General features: G+C 52.8%; 1 long non-coding RNA gene across 2 annotated transcripts in view; it reads left to right on the plus strand.

The window, feature by feature from the left end:
* The window catches only part of LOC137422640 (uncharacterized), a 210,974-nt gene that overhangs the window by 12,643 nt on the left and 177,295 nt on the right, over positions 1–21,036 (plus strand). The window contains exon 3 of one of the 2 annotated variants that reach the window (XR_010983554.2): positions 12,768–12,858. This is a non-coding gene — a long non-coding RNA (uncharacterized LOC137422640). Of the gene's footprint in view, positions 1–12,767; positions 12,951–21,036 lie in introns of those variants that run through there. The other variant, XR_010983553.1, reaches the window with a different exon arrangement.

Here is a 21,036-nt window from a genome sequence, read left to right on the forward strand (position 1 = left end):
CCCATATCCGCAACAATATATATATATATATATATATATATATATATATATATATATATATATATATATATATATTGTTACGGATCTCAGAGACGGCACTCCCCTTAGCAAGGGGAGGGGGTGGGGGGGGGGGGGGGTTAATCCCCTTGGTCTGTTAAGCTGGCCGTCTCTGGTCCTGGTACCTGTAACGCTCTTTTGCGGGGTGGAATTGATCAGGGTTATTGGTCAAGGTGTTCTCCCGAATACCTTCACCAATCCCTCCGCAAAACAGGGAGGCAAGTACCGCTCGAACCACGGACAAGATGGTATTTGCCGAGCAGTTTAGCAATCCGTGGTTCGAGCCGTTATCAAGAGACTAAACCAGATTATAAAGCGTTGGCCAAATCGTGCCACAGGTACTCAATCGAAAGAAATCACGAAAGCGATCGGACGAGAAAGAAGAAACCAAAGGTAAGAAATAACAGACATTTATTAATTATGTACAAAAAAACCAAAGGAAGAGAAAAGAAAGTAATATACAGGACGAAGAAGAAGAAGATACACAGGGCAAGCCTTAAAACAGTCTTATATTATACTCCAGACAACACGAACAGACTTACATGACAGGGAGAATGGCAATGGTAGGGATGCGCCAGGGAGAGAAGGGTCCAGGCAGATGGTAAGGATGCGCCAGGGAGAGAAGGGTTCAGGCAGCGGTAAAGATGCGCCAGGGAGAGAAGGGTCCAGGCAGCGGCACAGCGTTGAGGTTCACTCCAGGTTCACGCTCCGGGCTCGAGGCGAACAGCAGCCGGCAGCTTCGCGTCTCAACAACCGGCGACAATAGGGCCCTGGAGGGTCTCGAACTATTGCCGCAATGTGAGCACCCCCACGTCTCTCTCTCTCTTCTCGGTTCGGCTGGATCACTCATCTGCCTAAGCAGTCCCCCGCGCCCACCTTTATTGCTGTGTTGGAAATCAAGCCGCCGGCTCTGATGACCCGCCTATCGGTTGGCTCACCGTGGTGCTGGTTGGCCGGTAAGGGCTTGCTGACTCCACCTCTGCCGATGCGTCGACGTGCCACGCCCGTTCTGGTGGCTCCTCCCCCTTCTTTCTCGGCCCGACCGCATGGCCAATGGCGGCTGGTGGTGAGTTAGAAAACCACTCGCACCGCTTTTGAAAGGAACTTTGGGCCTACTCTTATTTGATTAATGCAACGCAGATTCAACTATTGGGAACAGGTCCTTAACTGAAACACATAATAATGAAATAACTACGAAGAGGTCCTATGGTTCGCTACGTGTTGTTCATGGACTAACTAGGGTGCGATCTTTAACCAGCCAATTGATGGGGATATCTACAGGGGGACATTTATAAGGGATACATTTACTAAAATTTACTAGTGTAGGTTCTAAAAACCGTAACACAGCACCCGTTTTTCCTCTAGGGTCGTCTCGACCCAAACTAACTTTACTTAATGTGACACTCAGGTGTAATAGCCCTCTACTATTAACCTTACCCTTGAGTGCGACAGTTTTAAAACAACTACGTATGTCCCGCCTGCTACGTTGCATCCTACCTAACACTCATGCCCACAGAATAACCGAATCACAGAATGGTTTTCAAACTACACATACACGGTGGGGAGCATTATTTACAAAACACTAATTTGTATTTACACTGCAACCCAGGACCTGTCATTTTGTGAGACAAAAAGAAAAGATCTGCAAAAGAGGAAGAGCATGCACTGCACTGCACCGATACACCATACTCAAGTGCCCGGGAATGCACAATTGATATTGCAGTGCACCCCTGAGCACAAGAGCATCACAAAGCACCAATCAGCACCAATCAGCACCAGAAAAACACCAAAGCACCATCCAGTGCTCATTGTACACATTTCAAATAAAACAAACTGTTGGCCGGGTTCTTCTTTCTGCTCCTGCTCTGCTGGCCGATGTTTCTTCCAGACGTTGTCCTTCTTGATCTTGTGGCTTGCTGCCTATTTGCAATAATAAAAAGGCACACAACGCATCCATTTTTATTTATGGCCAACGGGCCAACTATGGGTGGTCCACCTGTATGGCAAAAAGGGGCCACCTCACCGTGGTCCGCAAGCCAACTCCTTTCTGGCCATCATGGCCGGTCCCAGCAGAGGGGCCAGGCCCCAACATGTGGGGTCCATCAGTGTGTGGTGCTTAGCCACAGAAATGTGTGGTCCATATGGTGGTGCTAGGCCGCAAGTCGTGCGGTCCATAAGGTGGTGTATCGATCCAGGCAGGCTGTGCAGCGGCGGCTCGGGCACACAAGTGCGGCTCCTGCACGCTTTCCCCTCATTGCCCAGAGAGCACGGTCCATAGGTGGGGAAGGAGGACAAAGCAGAGTTAGCGGGGTGCAAGGGCGCAAGGGTACACATCAATACAAGGCAATGCAGAGGTGAGGTGCGCATGGGAGCGAGCGGAGAAAGCTCGTCCCTATCGTACGTCACCCCCCGTCACCTAATCTACCCTTGCCCCTTACCCCATATTTACACAACTCTACACATTTACAAACTCCGTCACTACTGTCTCGTCTTCCCCATATCTCCCCTAATACCAAATTCGTTACCAATCCCTCTGAAACCAAATTTGCCATCAATCAATTCATCATCAATCCCTCATAAGGAGGAAGAGATGGAACAAACAAGCACAATGTCACCCCCACGTCATGTTGCGTCTCACCATTCCAAAACATTTGCAAAAATCACAAAACAACCATGGTGTGGAGTCATGTCATCACCTCAGGTGAGTGGCTGCAGATGGTGCGAAGGGATTTCAATCCTAACTATCCTCTAAATGACTAACACTTTTACTCTACCTGGGGTCTTTCCCTGCCAAACCATTGGCCATCTTACACTATGTTGTTCTAAGAACCGAACTCCCATTGACCAAACTGTGGTGCTCACCAATTTGGGGTCTCACTCCCCCGATTCAACTCCCTGTGCCTTCGCACAATTTCCGGGCTGGGTCGTGTGGCTCACCAGCAGGTCTACTCACCTGCACACCTCTGCCACTGTAGTTGCCTCCGAGCTTACCTGCTCCTTTCCCTAACCTATCTACCTGGGGAAGGCCCTCTGGCGCTCTCCCCACTCGGTGCCCTCTCTGGCACTGGGCTACCCGGGTCCGTCCTCCGGATCCTCGGACCCCAATGAACAACTATACCGGCTCCCTGAGCCCACCTGCGGCCTCACCTGGCCGACATCCTGACAGTGGCGGAGTGCCCATTTAACCACACACACACTAACAGGCCACACGCCCAGCCATTTCCACTTCACTAATGCACCCATCCAAACACCATTCTACCACACGCACCACAGATGCCAATATCGACCACAATTTACCTTTTCCCTCTACCTACTCTTAAACTACCCTCCCTGGGTACTCGTGAAAGGGGTCCATCTTCCCCATCCACTCCTTTCGCACCAACCACTCCACTCCACATATTCCACACTACTCACTCCACACCATCCATTCCATACTCCATATATTCCATACCAGCTATTCCATTCAACCATTCTCCATACACCTGTACTTCACTTGCACACCTGTGCTCACACACACCTGGTGGCTCTTGCACCCGTCTTCCCTCCAGGACCATTCATTCAATACTACGCACTCAACTCACACTTTTAACAATACGCTGCTCAATCACCTCCTTCACACACACTGCATCGTCTAAGCTGACTACCCCCCTTCTGAAACTCGCGCTCCCAGTCGGCCCTTATACTACTGCGCTCCCTCGTCATTATCACCCAACTAATCTACCTACGTCCCCTACTACAGGTACATGTCGCTACTTAACTCTACAGTTACCTATGGTCAGCTATTTCCCTATACAATTATCCAAACCCTCCCTGGCTTGGTTTGCACCAGCATAACCCCATAAAACTATAGCTCATGTGCCCGGGAGATGTGAGGGATGGTGGATTTACCACCCCTCTACATCGGGCATCTCTCACTATAAATTTTGCCCATCCAATTCTTGCCAATCAAATTTGCCAATCATTACTGCCAATCATTTTTACCCATCAAATTTGCCAATCATTACTGCCAATCATTTTTACCCATCAAATTTGCCAATCACTACTGCCAATCATTTTTACCCATCAAATTTGCCAATCCAATTTGCCAATCCAATTCACTATTCCCAACCATCGTCCATTAAACTTTGAGCCTCGGTGCATCATTACATTATTAAAACTCGGCTTCGCAAAGCCGAGCAATGAATTCGGGTGGTTTGGTCGCCTGCAGGTTGGGTCCGTCCGGCATTCGGTTCAGGGGAGGAGGTTTGGTTGGGCCAAGGTTTAAAGCACCATCCCGGTGCGGGGCCTTTCACTCCCATGCGCGGTGGGCCAACTCTGCACGGGTGGAACGCCGCAACCACAAGGGGGCGCCGTTCCAATCCCTCCTACCTTCCCTCGAACCGGGCCGGTCGCCTTGCCCGGAAAAGCCCGGATTCGACCGTGCGGGGCGGGGCCCAGCCCGGATCATGCACGACGCTCCGAACAGGAGCCACGCGGCACCGATCCCCGCTGGCTCCCGCAATACACACAGCCCGGCACAGACCGAGAGCTCGCGTCGATTAAACGTCGGTCTCGACGCTAACCCGGTCAATGTGGATGCTATACTCGCATGCTCACACGCATACGCGACCCCTTTTACACACACATGCAGGTGTCTCAGCGCCTCTCGTACATCCCACACATTCTACCACTGTACTCGCTCGTGCATTCTCTTTCGCTCCATACTCCGGTCTACTCATAATGCTCACCACACACTCTCGCGCACATCTTGCGCATCCATTCCACCATTCACACACCACTCCTCTCGCGCACACTCTCCCGGTACGTACTCCGTACCACTCACCACAGGTGTGCATTCCAGCACATCCCCACTCACGCGCTCCGGTGTGCTCTCCCGCACCCGCGCCACCACCAACTCACCCTCCGTGTCGCACTCCGTACACATACACTCCGACGTGCATTCTCGCTCGCACTCGGTTTCACTCCCATGCTCGGTCGTGCATTCTCCCTCGCACCCGGTATCACACTCGCGCTCCGACGCCATTCATACACGCGCGCCGTTCACCTTCACACACCTTTTCCTCACACGCGCTCCATTGCCATCCACACAGCGCACCACGGACCTTTCACGAGCGCCCGGGTTACGCTGGAATCCCAAGCGCATGAAAATTCTTTTCGCGACAAACACCTTACCGAAAAATCTCTTCGCCCCATATACTACCCGGATCACCTTGGGGATTCTTCTTCCTCCTCGCTCCAACCCCTACAAATCTTTATAAGGATTAAGCACAGCATCATGATGCGAACACGGACTTTGCACATTATCCATCACTTTCTCCGATTCCATTCCGATCTCTGCCGTCTCTTCAATTTCAATTCCAACTATAACCATTTCATTCTGAATTAATTATTTTTCCGTCGCTGCACCTAAATTTGCCCTGTCCAATTCGACGGCCGTCGGGTTTTTTACACCCCGTGTTGCGATTTCTATCCCGGTCCACCCGGCTGTGCTTTGCTCACCCTCGCTCACCCCGCGCTTCTCAAACCGCGCTACCTCATCGTGTACCCGTGTGCCTTTCCCGCTCAACATGCGCCCCATGTCCTCCATCAATTTTTTATGAACCCTTCCCGCCTCTGCTATCCATTTTTTCACTTCACACTTGGATTCCTCCCTCAATTTTTCCCGATCACACCCGGATTCGTCTGACATGGCATCCTTTTTCTCATTATATATTGACTCTTCCATAGAGGCCCTTATTTGCGCCATAAAGGCTTGCATTTCGACAACCGTTGGTACAAAGGGCGCGGCTCTCGCCGCCACGTGCGAGGCGCCGCCATCTCGTGCACCTGCAACCCCCGCTACCGCGTCCTCATTGCTCTCCTCTTCCATTATTCCCACTGCCTCCCTGGGGTCCTGGGTTGCCTCTAACCCCTCTTCTACCTCCCCTACCGGCATCCGACCGCCTTGATCATCCATGGCACGATTTAATTTCGTTGTTAATAAAAATTTCGGCCGCTCCAAATTTTGACCAAATTTTTTCGATGGATTAAAAATTTGGTTCGGGTCCAAATCCCACTCCTGACACCAATTGTTATGGATCTCAGAGACGGCACTCCCCTTAGCAAGGGGGGGGGGGAGTAATCCCTTTGGCCTGTTAAGCTGGCCGTCTCTGGTCCTGGTACCTGTAACGCTCTTTTGCGGGGTGGAATTGATCAGGGTTATTGGTCAAGGTGTTCTCCCGAATACCTTTACCAATCCCACCGCAAAACAGGGAGGCAAGTACCGCTCGAACCACGGACAAGATGGTATTTGCCGAGCGGTTTAGCAATCCGCGGTTCGAGCCGTTATCAAGAGACTAAACCTGATTATAAAGCGTTGGCCAAATCGTGCCACAGGTACTCAATCGAAAGAAATCACGAAAGTGATCGGACGAGAAAGAAGAAACCAAAGGTAAGAAATAACAGACATTTATTAATTATGTACAAAAAAACCAAAGGAAGAGAAAAACTAAAATAATATACAGGACGAAGAAGAAGAAGAAGAAGATACACAGGGCAAGCCTTAAAACAGTCTTATATTATACCCCAGACAACATGAACAGACTTACACGACAGGGAGAATGGCAATGGTAGGGATGCGCCAGGGAGAGAAGGGTCCAGGCAGATGGTAAGGATGCGCCAGGGAGAGAGGGTCCAGGCAGCGGTAAGGATGCGCCAGGGAGAGAAGGGTCCAGGCAGCGGCACAGCGTTGAGGTTCACTCCAGGTTCACACTCCGGGCTCGAGGCGAACAGCGGCCGGCAGCTTCGCGTCTCAACAACCGGTGACAATAGGGCCCTAGAGGGTCTCAAACTATTGCCGCAATGCGAGCACCCCCACGTCTCTCTCTCTCTTCTCGGTTCGGCTGGATCACTCATCTGCCTAAGCAGTCCCCCGCGCCCGCCTTTATTGCTGTGTTGGAAATCAAGCCGCCGGCTCTGATGACCCGCCTACCGGTTGGCTCACCGCGGTGCTGGTTGGCCGTTAAGGGCTTGCTAACTCCACCTCTGCCGATGCGTCGACGTGCCACGCCCGTTCTAGTGGCTCCTCCCCCCTTCTCGGCCCGACCGCATGGCCAATGGCGGCTGGTGGGGAGTTAGAAAACCACTCGCACCGCTTTTGAAGGGAACTTTGGGCCTACTCTTATTTGATTAATGCAACGCAGATTCAACTATTGGAAACAGGTCCTTAACTGAAACACATAATAATGAAATAACTACGAAGAGGTCCTCTGGTTCGCTACGTGCTGTTCATGGACGAACTAGGGTACGATCTTTAACCAGCCAATTGATGGGGATATCTGCAGGGGGACATTTATAAGGGATACATTCACTAAAATTTACTAGCGAAGGTTCTAAAAACCGTAACAATATATATATATATATATATATTTATATATATATATATATATATATATATATATATATATATATATATTTATATATATATATATATATATATATATATTTATATATATATATATATATATTGTAGCGGTTACCGCTCGATGCACACAATCGCCTTGCACCGGCCAGAACACGGCCAGACGCGCCTCTCCCGGGCATGCCCGGACTCACTGTTCCCGGGCATGCCCGAACCTCCCGGGCACGCCTGGTCTCGTCTTTCCCGGGCATGCCCGCTCTCGCCTTTCCAGGGCTCGCCCAGAGCGTCCGGGCATGCCCGCTATCGCCTTTTCAGGGCTCGCCCAGAGCGTCCGGGCATGCCCGCTATCGCCTTTCCAGGGCTCGCCCAGAGCTTCCGGGCATGCCCGCTCTCGCCTTTCCAGTGCTCGTCCAGAGCGCCCGGGCACGCCCAGCCTCGACTTGCCAGGCCGCAGCCAAACACGCCCGGGCAGGTCCAGACTCGCCTTTCCAAGGCTCGCCCTTGACACCCGGGCATGCCCGGTATAGCTTTTGCCGGGCAAACTTCCCGACATAAATGTGTATATATATTGCTGCCTGATAAACGGGCTCAGGAGAATACCTGAGCTGTTTTGTTTCAATAAAGCAACTCGGACGAATTCCGTCTTTGGTCGCGTCAATTCTTTCGACTCGCGTTGGAGCGCAGTTCCTTCATTGGTGACCTACCGACATGGATACGGCAGTGACGCTTAAACTGCCTACCTTCTGGGAGGCTCACGCGGCTGTTTGGTTCGCTCAGGCGGACTCTCAGTTCACCCTGCGAGGCATAACCGCGGACGACACCCGCTTCCACCATGTTGTGGCGGCGCTCGGTTCCGCCACCGCGGCCCGCGCCTTGAGCCTCCTCGAGCACCCGCCGGCTGCTGACAAATACGACGCGCTGAAGACACTCCTCCTCGACGCTTTCGCCCTCTCACCGGCAGCACGCGCACGGCGCCTGCTCGCTCTGCCCGAGCTCGGCGACACGCGCCCGTCCGAGCGCATGGACTATATGCTCTCGTTGCTCGGTGAGCACTCTCCGGATTTTCTGTTCCGCGAGCTGTTCCTTCGCCAGCTGCCTCACCCGGTACGCCTCGCCCTGGCTGGCACGTTGATCACGGATTCCCGCGCCCTCGCCAGGGAAGCCGATAAGATCTCCTCGACGGGCCAGCACATCGGCGCGGTTACCTGGAGCCCGCCGCCATCTGAGGCGACGCCCACGACGCCCGAGCGCCCTGCGCGGTTGGAGGCCGAACTGCTGGTGCAACTGGCGGCCGCCACGCCGCACCGCCCGCTTCCGACACGACGGCCGGGGCCTCCACCTGACCGGGCGTGGTGTTATTACCACGCCAGGTTCGGACACAAGGCTCGGACGTGCCGACCCCCGTGCACTTTCGGCAGGTCGGGAAATGGCCGGGCCGGCGTTCATTCCCAGCCATGAGCGCCGGCCACTCGGGCAACTTGCTGTTTATTCGGGACAAAGCGTCCGGGCGGCGTTTCCTTTGTGACACCGGCGCCCAACTGAACGTCATACCCGCCTCCGAGCAGGACAGGCGGGACGTCGTTTGCGGCCCCTCTTTGGTCGCTGCTAATGGCTCGGCGTTTTCAATGGACTTTTGTGACCGCCTGCGTCCCCATGGCTTTGCTGGGCGCCGACTTCCTCTGCGCGCACGGGCTGCTGGTCGACGTCAAACGTCGTCGCCTTGTCAACGCCGAGACCTTCAGCTCCCTGGCGTGCACGATGAGCAGCTCTGCGCCGACCGAACTGGCGTGCGCCCTCCCGGCAGCGAACGAGTTCGCTCGCCTGCTCGCGGAATTCCCGGCCCTCACGCGGCCGACGTTTTCGGCCGTCGCGGTGCGGCACGGGATCGAGCACCACATACCCACTACGGGCCCGCCGGTCTACGCCAGGGCCCGCCGCCTCGACCCGGCCAAGCTCGCCATGGCGAAGGCCGAGTTCGACGCGTTGGAGCACCTCGGCATCGCGCGGCGCTCCGATAGCGCGTGGGCCTCGCCACTGCACATCGTGCCAAAGCCGGGGGGTGGATGGCGCCCGTGTGGCGACTACCGCCGTCTCAACGACGCTACCACCCCCGACAGGTACCCGATCCCGCATATTCAGGACTTTTCCGCCCGTTTGGCGGGACGGGTCATCTTTTCGATAATTGACCTGATACGGGGCTACCACCAGGTACCTGTCCGGGCGGCCGACGTCCCGAAGACGGCCGTCATCACGCCGTTCGGCCTGTTCGAATTTTTGCGGATGCCGTTTGGCCTCAAGAACGCGGCCCAGGCGTTCCAGCGCTTGATGGACGGCGTGCTGCGCGACCTGCCGTTTCTTTTCGTCTATCTGGACGATATCCTCATCGCCAGCACGTCCCGCGCCGAGCACCTCCTCCACCTCCGAACACTGTTCGGTCGCCTCAGCGAGCACGGCTTAATTGTCAACCTGGTCAAATGCCACTTCGGCGCGATGACCGTTGACTTTTGGGCCACCGCATCACCAAGACCGGGGCCGTGCCGCTCCCGACCAAGGTCGAGGCCATCACCACGTTCCCGCGTCCCCGTTCCATCAAGGCCCTCCAAGAGTTCCTCGGCATGGTGAATTTTTATCACCGATTCGTGCCCCGTGCTGCTCAGCTCATGCGGCCCCTTTACGAGGCCCTCCGGGGCAAGCCGGCCAAGCATGACATTGTTTGGTCCACGGCCATGGACGCGGCCTTCGCCAGCGCCAAACGGGCCCTCGCCGACGCAACGCTGCTGGCTCACCCGGTGCTCAACGCGCCCATCGCCCTCACTACGGACGCCTCCAACTACGCGGTGGGCGCCGTCCATGAGCAATGGGTGGACGGGGTTTGGCAGCCACTCGCTTTTTTCAGCCGGCAACTCCGGCCGAACGAGTTAAACTACAGCACGTTCGACCGCGAGCTGCTCGGGCTATTCCTGGCCGTTCGCCATTTCCGACACCTCCTGGAGGGCCGCCCGTTCACGGCTTTCGTCGACCACAAGCCGTTGGTCTACGCAATGGCTAAGGTCACGGAGCCGTGGTCGGCCCGCCAGCAGCGCCACCTCTCCGCCGTGTCGGAGTTCACCACGGACATCCGGCACGTCGCCGGCAAAGACAACGCCGTGGCCGACTGTCTTTCTCGGGCCAGCGCGAACGCGGTCCACCTCGGCGTGGACTTCGCGCTCATGGCGGCCGACCAGACCACCGACGCCTCGGTGCAGGCACTCCGTGCGGCGGACACGGGCCTCCGCCTGGCCAACATTCCCTTCGCGGGCACCGTCCTGCTCTGCGACGTCTCCCAGGGCCAGCCTCGCCCCATCGTGCCCGTTTCCTGGCAGCGCCACATCTTCGCCTCCATCCACGGCCTTTCTCACCCGGGCCGGAAAGCTTCTTAGAAGCTGGTGTCGGCGCGTTTCGTCTGGCACGGCCTTCGAAGAAACATCCGCGACTGGGCCAACGCCTGCACGGCCTGCCAGCGGGTCAAGGTCCACCGCCACACCTAGGCCCCACTGGCACCTTTCGCCGTGCCTGAACGGCGTTTCGACCACGTCCACGTGGACCTGGTGGGTCCCCTGCCCCCCTCGCGGGGGTTCACCCACCTGCTCACCATGGTGGACAGGACCACCAGGTGGCCGGAGGCCGTGCCCCTCGCCTCCACTACCACCGCCAACGTGGCGCAGGCGTTCATCGCCACCTGGGTCGCGCGCTTCGGCGCACCAGCGGACATCTCGTCCGACCGCGGCCCACAGTTCACGTCTGAGCTTTGGGGCGCAGTCGCCCGTTCGTTGGGGGTCACGCTGCACCGCACCACGGCCTACCACCCCCAAGCCAACGGGTTGTGCGAGCGGTTTCACCGCTCCATGAAGGCCACACTCATGGCCGGCCTTCAGGACGACGGTTGGGCCGACCGGCTGCCGTGGGTCCTTTTGGGCCTTCGCACGGCCCCCAAGGAAGACCTCCAGGCGTCCGCCGCCGAGCTCGTCTACGGCCAGCCGCTCCGCGTCTCGGGCGAATTCGTGCCCGATGCTACCAGTCCCTGGTCCGCCGCTCGCCAGCGCTCGGACCTCCAGGAGGCCGCCCGACGATTTGCCCCCATGCCGACGTCCCACCACGGTGGCCCCCAGTCCTACGTCCCCCCGGTGCTTCGCACAGCGGAGTACGTCTTTGTGCGTCATGACGCGCACCGGGGGCCACTCCGGCCGCCGTACGACGGGCCCTTCCGGGTCCTGCGACGGGGCGACAAGTCTTTCATCGTCGACTTCGGCGGCCGGCCGGACCGGATTTCTGTGGACCGCCTCAAACCGGCGCACATGGACATCGACCGACCACCACAGTTGGCCCTTCCTCCGCGGCGAGGCCACCCCCCATCCACAGTTCCCCCCGCTCGACCACCCACCACCACGTCGGACCCCTCCCCACGACCCTCCAGGGGTCGCTTCGGCCGGGTCATCCGGACCCCCCTTAAATTGACCCTGCCAGTGCAGGTCGATTCTGGAGGGGCGTGTGTAGCGGTTACCGCTGGATGCACACAATCGCCTTGCACCGGCCAGAACACGGCCAGACGCGCCTCTCCCGGGCATGCCCGCTATCGCCTTTTCAGGGCTCACCCAGAGCGTCCGGGCATGCCCGCTATCGCCTTTCCAGGGCTCACCCAGAGCGTCCGGGCATGCCCGCTCTCGCCTTTCCAGTGCTCGTCCAGAGCGCCCGGGCACGCCCAGCCTCGACTTGCCAGGCCGCAGCCAAACACGCCCGGGCAGGTCCAGACTCGCCTTTCCAAGGCTCGCCCTTGACACCCGGGCATGCCCGGTATAGCTTTTGCCGGGCAAACTTCCCGACATAAATGTGTATATATATTGCTGCCCGATAAACGGGCTTAGGAGAATACCTGAGCTGTTTTGTTTCAATAAAGCAACTCAGACGAATTCCGTCTTTGGTCGCGTCAATTCTTTCGACTCGCGTTGGAGCGCAGTTCCTTCAATATATATATATATATATATATATATATATATATAACTAGTGGGGTATGCTTACACATTGTGCTTCGTGTGTCGGTACATAATAAATAGAAGTTTTATGAATATAGGCAAGCATCACCGACCTGCTGCTTTCAATTTAGGTTTATTTATTTCTTTATTTTGTGGACACGTTTACGGTTTTTACGTAAATTTTCATTGAGATTTTTATTTCAGTTTACAGTTATAGAAATTACAATTTTCAAATGCTAGATATTGATTGAAGGGTTTTTATGGACACATTTATTGGTTTTTACGTAAATTTGCATTTACAGATGCTTTCTGGCGGTTCAGTGATATTTCCCGGTGTACCAGTTTCGATGTCCGTCAGAATGCCAAAATTCAGCTTTCTACAACATCCTAAAGGTACCGAACATTAATATCAGTCAGTCACTCAGAAAGAGCTTTATATATTGGATACTAACATGGATCAGCTCGCTACGCTCGTCTCACCACACTCCCCGCAGAGGCACGGACTTGTTTAAACTGTGGATAATGACCTGACTGAACTTGAGTTGCTGTGTTGTCATGATTTCCACCAATCATAATAAAAACATTTCTTTTGTACAAATTTATTTGTGATATTAGTGATATTTAATGGTAATTTATTTGTAATATAAAAAGGTTTTTTTTTTTTTTTTTTTTTTTTTGGATACAAGATCGAGGCTCGAGAAAGAGCTAACATTAATCACACAAAAAGACAAACCGACACACAAAACACAAAAAACAAGGGGAGCGGCAGACAAGATGGGGAGAGAGGGGGAAGGACACAAACACAGCATTTGAAAGCAGGGACATCGGGAGGACTTGGGGGGAGGTGGGAGAGGAATAAAACATATGAACACTGCAAGGACTCTGGGGTGAATCAAGGTTTGAAAAGGGGGTAGAAAATCAAGGGGGTAGAAAAGATCAAGGTTTTCGATGGGGGAAGATAAGAGATGGTGGTGAACAGCTGTTTTAAAGACCTGGAGGGAGGTGTGGGATTGAAGGGAGTGGGGAAGTTTGTTGCAGAGGCGGGAGAAAAGGGGAATGAAAGAGTGAAGGTGAGCAGAGAGCCTAGACTTTGGCAGTTTAACCATAAGAGGGTTGCAGGCAGATCTTGTGTGACCTGAAGGAATATTGGGGGGACAGAGCACAGAGAGAGCTGGGGGAGCAAGGCCGGAGAGGAGTCGGTAGAAGACAGAAAGACCATCAACCTGCCTGCGGTGAGTGAGTGAAAGGCCCTCGGAGTTGACTACATCGCAGGAGATTCCAATTATTCTGAAAGCTTTGGCCTCAACAGCGTGAAGCCGAGCAAGGTGTGAGGCAGGAGCACCAGCCCAGAGGGGGGAACAGTATTCCATTGAGCTGCAGATGAAAGCCTTGTATGTGGTGAGGAGCTCAGGTGTGCCAAGGAAGGACTTCGCACGACGGAGGATGCCCAGTTGGCGACTGGCTTTGGAGGCCAGCTTGGAAATGTGGTTTTCCCAAGAAAGATCATGGCAGATAGTGAGACCCAAAAGCTTGAGCGACAGAACTTCTTGGAGAGGATTGTTGAGAAAGTAGATGGGAGGGTTGTCCAGTCGGTCCTTTCGGAGAGACATTGTAAGAGTGTGAGATTTGTCAGGATTGAAAGACATGTTCCACTTGTTTGACCAGTCTATGATTTTGTCCAGGTCTGCAGAGGGTGAGGAGGCTGCAGACTGCCGATCTGAGGGATGAGGAATGGAGCGGCAGATAGTGGAGTCATCAGCAAAGAGATAGAGAGGATTTTCCAGAGAGTCGGAGAGATCATTGATGAAGACCAGAAATAGCACAGGGCCCAGAACAACACTACCTTGGGGAACTCCAGCCAGAACAGGAAGGGAAGATGAGAGAAATCCATTCAGGGCCACACGTTGCCTCCGACCAGAGAGGAAATCCGCAAGCCATGAGTGGAGATTTCCCTGAATACCATAGGAGGTGAGTTTGGTGAGCAGAGCTGGGTGCCAGATCGTATCGAAGGCACGTGATATGTCAAGTGAGACAGCTCTGATTTCCTGTTTGGCATTGAGGACCTCCATCCATTGTTGAGACAGCAGAAGCAACATGTCCAGAGTAGAATGACCTGGTCTGAATCCAAATTGATGATCAGAGATCAAGCCATTGGAGAAGAGGAAGGATTTGATATCTGAAGCAATGATGGATTCCATGACTTTGCTGATAAATTGGGAGCAGGCTGATTGGTCTGTAGTTGCAAGGATCTGTTTTTGCACCTTTTTGTGTAAAGCGGTAATGTTTGCTGATTTCCAAGATGCTGGCAGATGACCTTGAGCAAAAGAGAGGGTGAAAAGAACAGAGAGAGGGTGAGATAGAGCGGCAGAGCAGGATTTTAGGACCCGAGGTCTGATGCCATCTGGTCCAGTTGCAGAATCAGAGTCGAGGTTTGATAAAAACTTCTCCACCTTGTCAGGAGAGAAGGACACAGAGTCCAGGAGCAGTTGGGTTCGACTGGGAAAGGTGGGAACAGAGAGAGATGGGTTTGGGACACAAGATTTTGAGGCAAACATAGAGTTTAAGGCATTCGGCTTTGTCACGTGCGGTGTCAACTGTGTAGCCATTTGAGGTAAAGGAGGGGATGGAGGGGGAACAAACACCAGAAACGGATTTGACCAGACGCCACCAGGATTTGGAGGAAGGAGACAGGTTTGAGAGTTCAATCTTGAGTGTGGAGAGATAGTGCTTCCTGGCACTCCTGACGGTAGAAACACACTTGTTTCGAGCTTGGTGGAAGGAACTGAGATTGCCTTCAGTTGGATTTGCCTTCCAAGATGCAAAGGCAAGTTGTTTCAGGGCAACTGCCTCACCACAAGATTCAGTGTACCATGGACGGGAGGAAGGGTAAGACAACTGAAGACGAGATGGGATAAATCTGTGCATGAGAGAGATCAGTTTGCTTTGGAAGAATTCCCAGGAAGAATTGATGTCAGAGGCATTAGAGATGGGAGACCAGTCCAGTTGATTGATGGCTGCTTGCAGACCGTGCCAGTCGGCCTGAGTGAAATGCCAGAATCGTCGACGCTGAGGAGGCTCTCTGAGAATGGCCAGAGAGATGTCCACTTTAACAAGCACATGATCAGAAGAACCGATTGGAGCAGAAGAAGAGCAGCAGACATTTGCAGGGAAGTTAGTCATAACCAAGTCCAAAAGAGAAGATACTCCATTGACTGAGATCCGGGTCGGGAAATTGACAGATTGTGTCAGTCCCAATGAGTCGCAGAAGTCCTTTGCTGAGGTGCCATGGCTGGTGAGAGATGAACCCACACCCAGCCAGCTGGCATGATGAAAGTTGAAGTCGCCACATATGAGGAAGAGAGAGTTTGGATGAGTTGATAGAAGTTGGTCCATGTTGTCCGACAGAGAAATGTAAATGGAGTCATCACTGTTTGGAGGACGGTACAGAACACATATGAACAAAAGGTGGGAGCGGAGAGGAAGCCGTAGCCAGAGGTACTCCTGTGGGTGGGGTGGAGAGAGGGCAATGCAGGGAGAGTGAGGAAGAGAGTTTTTGATAAAGATAGCCACCCCACCACCAGGACGAGGCTCAGGTCTATCGTACCGGAGGAGGGAGTAACCAGGAAGACATATTAAGGAATCAGAGACATCTTGAAGGAGGAAAGTTTCTGTTAAGCAGATCAAGTCTGGATTTTCAGAAGCAACCTGAATGGAGAGATCAATCAGGTTTGAGCGAAGGCCCCAGATGTTTGAGGTCCATACCATTAGTGAGGAGAGAGGGGGAGCATCGGGCGCAGGACAGGGGAGGGGTAGGGTCAGATGAAGGGTGAGAGGGGGATGTAGGAAGAGCAGTTGATATTGTGTCAGAGATTACAGAAGAGTTACAAGAAAGGGAAGGATGAGGAGGACGAAAGGTTTGATGGTGATGGAATGAGGCACAGTGAGAGTTTGTTTGAGGGGGGGGGGGGGGCAGAGGAAAGTAGAAGGTTGGGGGAGGTGGAGGTATGACATAGAAGGGAGACGAAGTGGGGAGGAGGCAGCTTTGAGAAGGAGGTGGGAGGAGGGAGAATTTGGGAGGGATGGTTGGGGGGGAGATTTGAAGGGGAGGGGCAAGGGGGGAGTTTAGAAAGTGGATGATTAATGAAAGATGAACATATATAACAAATTGGGTTTGTTGTGATTTTCAAGTTAGCGATTCGTTTAAGAATGATGGAGGAGGGATGGAATGAATGAGAATTTAGAGCATGGAGTGATTTGGAATCATAAGAGATTGAATATTTTTTTGAAATGGAATGAGTTGAAGAGGAAATTGAAAGGAGCCTTTTCAATAAGAAGAAAAACAGCGTGTTGTAATAAACCACTGAATAAAACACTGAAGGGGATAGTTGAAACATATTTAAACAGAACTGTGAAGAACAATCTTATATTCACAAAAATACCAATGGGGAGAGGAAGCCTAGAGCGACGACCATGAGTCACTTGAACAGGGCAAAAGGTGGAAGGCAAGGGGAAAATGGGGGCGGGGCGAGACAGCGCACGTGGGCAGAGGCAAAAGCACACAAGGAGAAAGGGAAATAAAAGTTTTTTTTGTTTGTTTTTTTGTTTGTTTTTTTGGGGGGGGGTGGGGGTTACAACGTTAGACAAATAGTAGATGTTTGGTGAAGCTTGGTGGATAAGGGGAAATCAAAAAAGCTAGCAAAACAGCGAAGGAAGGAACAACCTTCGACAGGGGAAGCCTGAGGCTGCAAGGCCTTGCTCGCGAAGTGGCAAACAAACGATTAATATATGAAAGATAAACACCGAGAAACTTCCAAGGGGGACATTATAAGTTCACACACCGAACGATAAATACAGTTTCGACAAAATACAATTGTGAACAGACTTAACTTTGAAAAACGTGGAGACCGTGTGGACCATCGAAAACCCCTGCCACCGTCTCCAAGATCTCGCGAGATCTCTCCAATCGCGGGTATAAGTGGTGTAAAACTCTAAATGGTCAAGGGTCTAAGCTGTCTAATTGGTATGAAGTGTGTAAGGGGTCTAAATGCTGATAAAGCCTAAGGGGTCAAAAGGGACTTAATGGGGCATAAAGTTTATAAAAGGTTTGAAGGGTGAAGGGATCTAAAGGTGTTTAAAGTATTGAAAGGGTCTTAAAGGTAAAAGTGGTCTTAAGGGTCTTGGAGGGGCCTTCAGGATCTTGGGGTCTTCAGGGTATTTTGGGACTTTTGTATATTTGGGGTCTTTTGGGTCTTCGGGGTACTTTGGTCCTTTTGGGGCCTTTAGGGTTTTTGGGTCCTCTGGGTCCTTGGGGTCTTTAGGATCCTCTGGGTCTTTGGGGTCCTCTGGGTCGTTTGAGTCTTTCAGAGTCATGGGGGACTTAAAAGGGTCTTCAAAGGTCTAAGGGATCTCAGCAGTCTGAAGGGTCGAAAGGTATATTCCAACAATACGTGATTAATAGACGTACATAAGTCATAGCCAGGATGCAACCGGTGTTCAAACAGAACGTAATTAATACACATAATAACAGTTTCACGCCTTCCCCCATATGGACGAACGGCTTCACGGACCGACCGTGTTTTTCGGATGTATGTATGTATATGTATATATATATATATATATATATGTATATATATATATATATATATATATATATATATTGTTACGGACACGACTTAAGATGTTGCTTGACCGAGCGGAATGGCCGCCGTGTTCGCACAGTTTACCCGATTACCCCCAACTCACCCGATTCCACTCGAACATTGGCCGAATCGCGCTACGCTAAATCAATGATGGAAAGGACACAACGGCTGGGATAAATGAAACGACACAAGGGGGTACAGTTCTCAAGACCTCCGGAGGAGGATATAATTGGTGATGCAGAAAAGGGTAGATTACAAGGTAAGAGGTAAAGCACAGAAAAGATGGGCACTTAGACACAGTCTTATCTTATCCCCGACAGACCACAGACAAACGGAACAAGACTGACTTACACAGGGATTGATGGCAAGGAAGGACAGGCAGTCGATAGCACAAGGTGCACCTTGGCTCAGGGGCAGAATCAAACACGGTCCGGTCCAGAGATGCGGGGAGGTATTGCAGCGCTCGGAGGTGGCGTCTTCTCTCTCCAAGCTGAGGGCGCATCTCACGTCACCTCCCTCTTCCTGCGCATGCTCAGCGGGGAGTGACACGCCCTCGGCTCGTTGGCTCCGCCCCAGATGGAATCGGTCCGCCGCTTCTATTGGGTGCGGGGGGTTACCGGGCTCCGCCCTTGACGAGGAGCTGACAGCGAGCCCCTACGTGGTAACCCCGTCGGAGCACATGTTCGATGGCGGCTAACCAAGCCGGAGTGAGGACGCGCACTCCCCGCGCCGCCGCCGCTGTTGTTGTTGTTGTTGTTGTTGTACCATGAAGAAGAGCTGCGGGGAGGTATTGGGAGGTCCTAAACTTTCTAACGGTGCCATACAATCACATTCTGGTGCAACGAAGAGTCAGAATTAATGGAAACGAGTCCTTAACTGACATAGACTAAGAATAACTAGCAAGATGTCCTATAGTTGTCTACGTGAGATGCGGTGGACCTGGATGCGACATTTAATGGGGGAAATAGGGGAAGGTCGGGTCTACAGAGTGTTGTTTACAGAAAATGGGACTAGGGAATGGGGGATTGGGGATAGTTGGGGAGTATTGGGGAAATAGGGGAATATTTACAAGCGGATATGGATGGAGGCCAATCTCATATCCGCAACATTGCACCCTTCTCTACCTCGGGGCGTCCCGACCCGATAAATTTTTACTTACTTTAGTGTGGCACTCAGATGTAGTTCCCTCTACTATTAACTCAACCCTGAGTGCGACAGTTTTACAGATGTTCACAAATGAGTAAATATGTCCCCCTGCGACGTTGCACCCTTCTCCTCACAGAAACACACCCACAGGATAACCGAATCGCGGAAAGAATCCTCAAACTAAACATACAGCCGGTAGGGAGCATCATTTATACAAGACTGATATTTACACTACGATCCAGGACCTGTTCTTTGAGGAACACATGCAGATGTTATGCATAGAGAGAGAGCACGCATGCCAGCATCGATACACCAACCCACGAGTGCCCTGTGGCCCTACGGCCTTTAATAATGTGCAGAGCACCCCATCCAAGCACCAAAAGCACCACCCCATACACACAGTCAGCACCATCCGGTGCACCAATAAAGTGTTCATAGTCACCGGTGGTGTCGCAGCCGGCCGATGTTCTGCCGCTGGTCTTGCCTTCATGGAGCACTTGGCCTTCTGGCTTCCTTAGAAATAAAGAAAGGTGCCAACCGCATCCATTTCTAAATTGTGGCCGTCAGGGGGCCAACTAAAAGTGGTTCACCTGTATGGCATAGGTGCCACGTTGACCCATAGGTCCATCCACGGGTGGTGCTTGCCCGCAGAAGAACTGCGGTCCATGGTGGGCGGCCACAAAAATTGCGGTCCATATGTTGTATCGATCCAGGCAGCAAGCAGCGAAAGTACAGGCCCACAACTGCGGAGCCAGCACCTCTCTCTCCTCTCTCTCTGCCCCAAAGCCAGATCCTCGGAGGTGGGAGACAAAAGAAGCCAATTGAGTAAGGTGGTAAGGGCGCAAAAGTGCACGCAATACAAGGTAATGCACACTGGGGGCACATGGGAACCAGGTGAGACAGGTACGTTCCTACCGTACGCCCCCCCCCCCCACCAGGTAACCTACATTGCCCCTCCCTTACCCCTTACTGTATCCACAAAACACAACACTACCCATAAACAGCTACTTTACACATCAACAAACGTCCCTACTGTCTTCCCCGTTCCTCCCATAAACCAAATTCGTCTTCTCTCCCTCCTAACCAATCAAATTTGCCATTTCCAACTCTCATCAAAATTTGCCATCACCAATTCATCATCAGTCCCTCCTAGGGAGGGAGAGATGGAATCACCCCAATGTCTCATCCACGTCGTGATGCGTCTCACAAATACACACAGCAATTCTCCCTTCCTGCAACACAGAACAAAGGAACACAGGTGTGGAGTCATCATCACCACCTCAGGTAAGTGGCTGCGTATGGTGCGACAGGTTCATCAATCCTAACTATTTTCTAAATGACTTTAACAACTTTACATTACCCGGGGTCTTTCTCCTGCCAAACCATTGGCCCACTTACACTATGGGTTCTAAAAACCAATTCCCATTGACCAATCTGTGGTGCCTCTCAATTTGGGGTCCCACTCCCCCGATTCATCTCCCGGTGCCCTCGCACAATTTCTGGGCTGTGACGTGTAGCTCCCCCAGCAGGTCTACCCACCTGCACACCTCCACCACTGTAGTTGCCACCCGAGCTTACCTGCTCCTTACCTAACCTATCTAATTTGGGAAGGCCCCTCCTGGCTCTGTCACCCCACTCGGTGCCCTCTGGCACTGGGCTACCCGGGTCCGTCCTCCGTATCCTCAGGCCCCATCCACAACTACCGGCTCCCAGAGCCCACCTGCGGCCTCACCTGGCCGACATCCTCACAGTGGTGGAGTGCCCAAACCAACTACACACACTAACA

Source organism: Myxine glutinosa, chromosome 2, assembly GCF_964187855.1.
Source record: "Myxine glutinosa chromosome 2, kmMyxGlut1.1, whole genome shotgun sequence".
Taxonomy (NCBI): Eukaryota; Metazoa; Chordata; class Myxini; order Myxiniformes; family Myxinidae; genus Myxine; species Myxine glutinosa.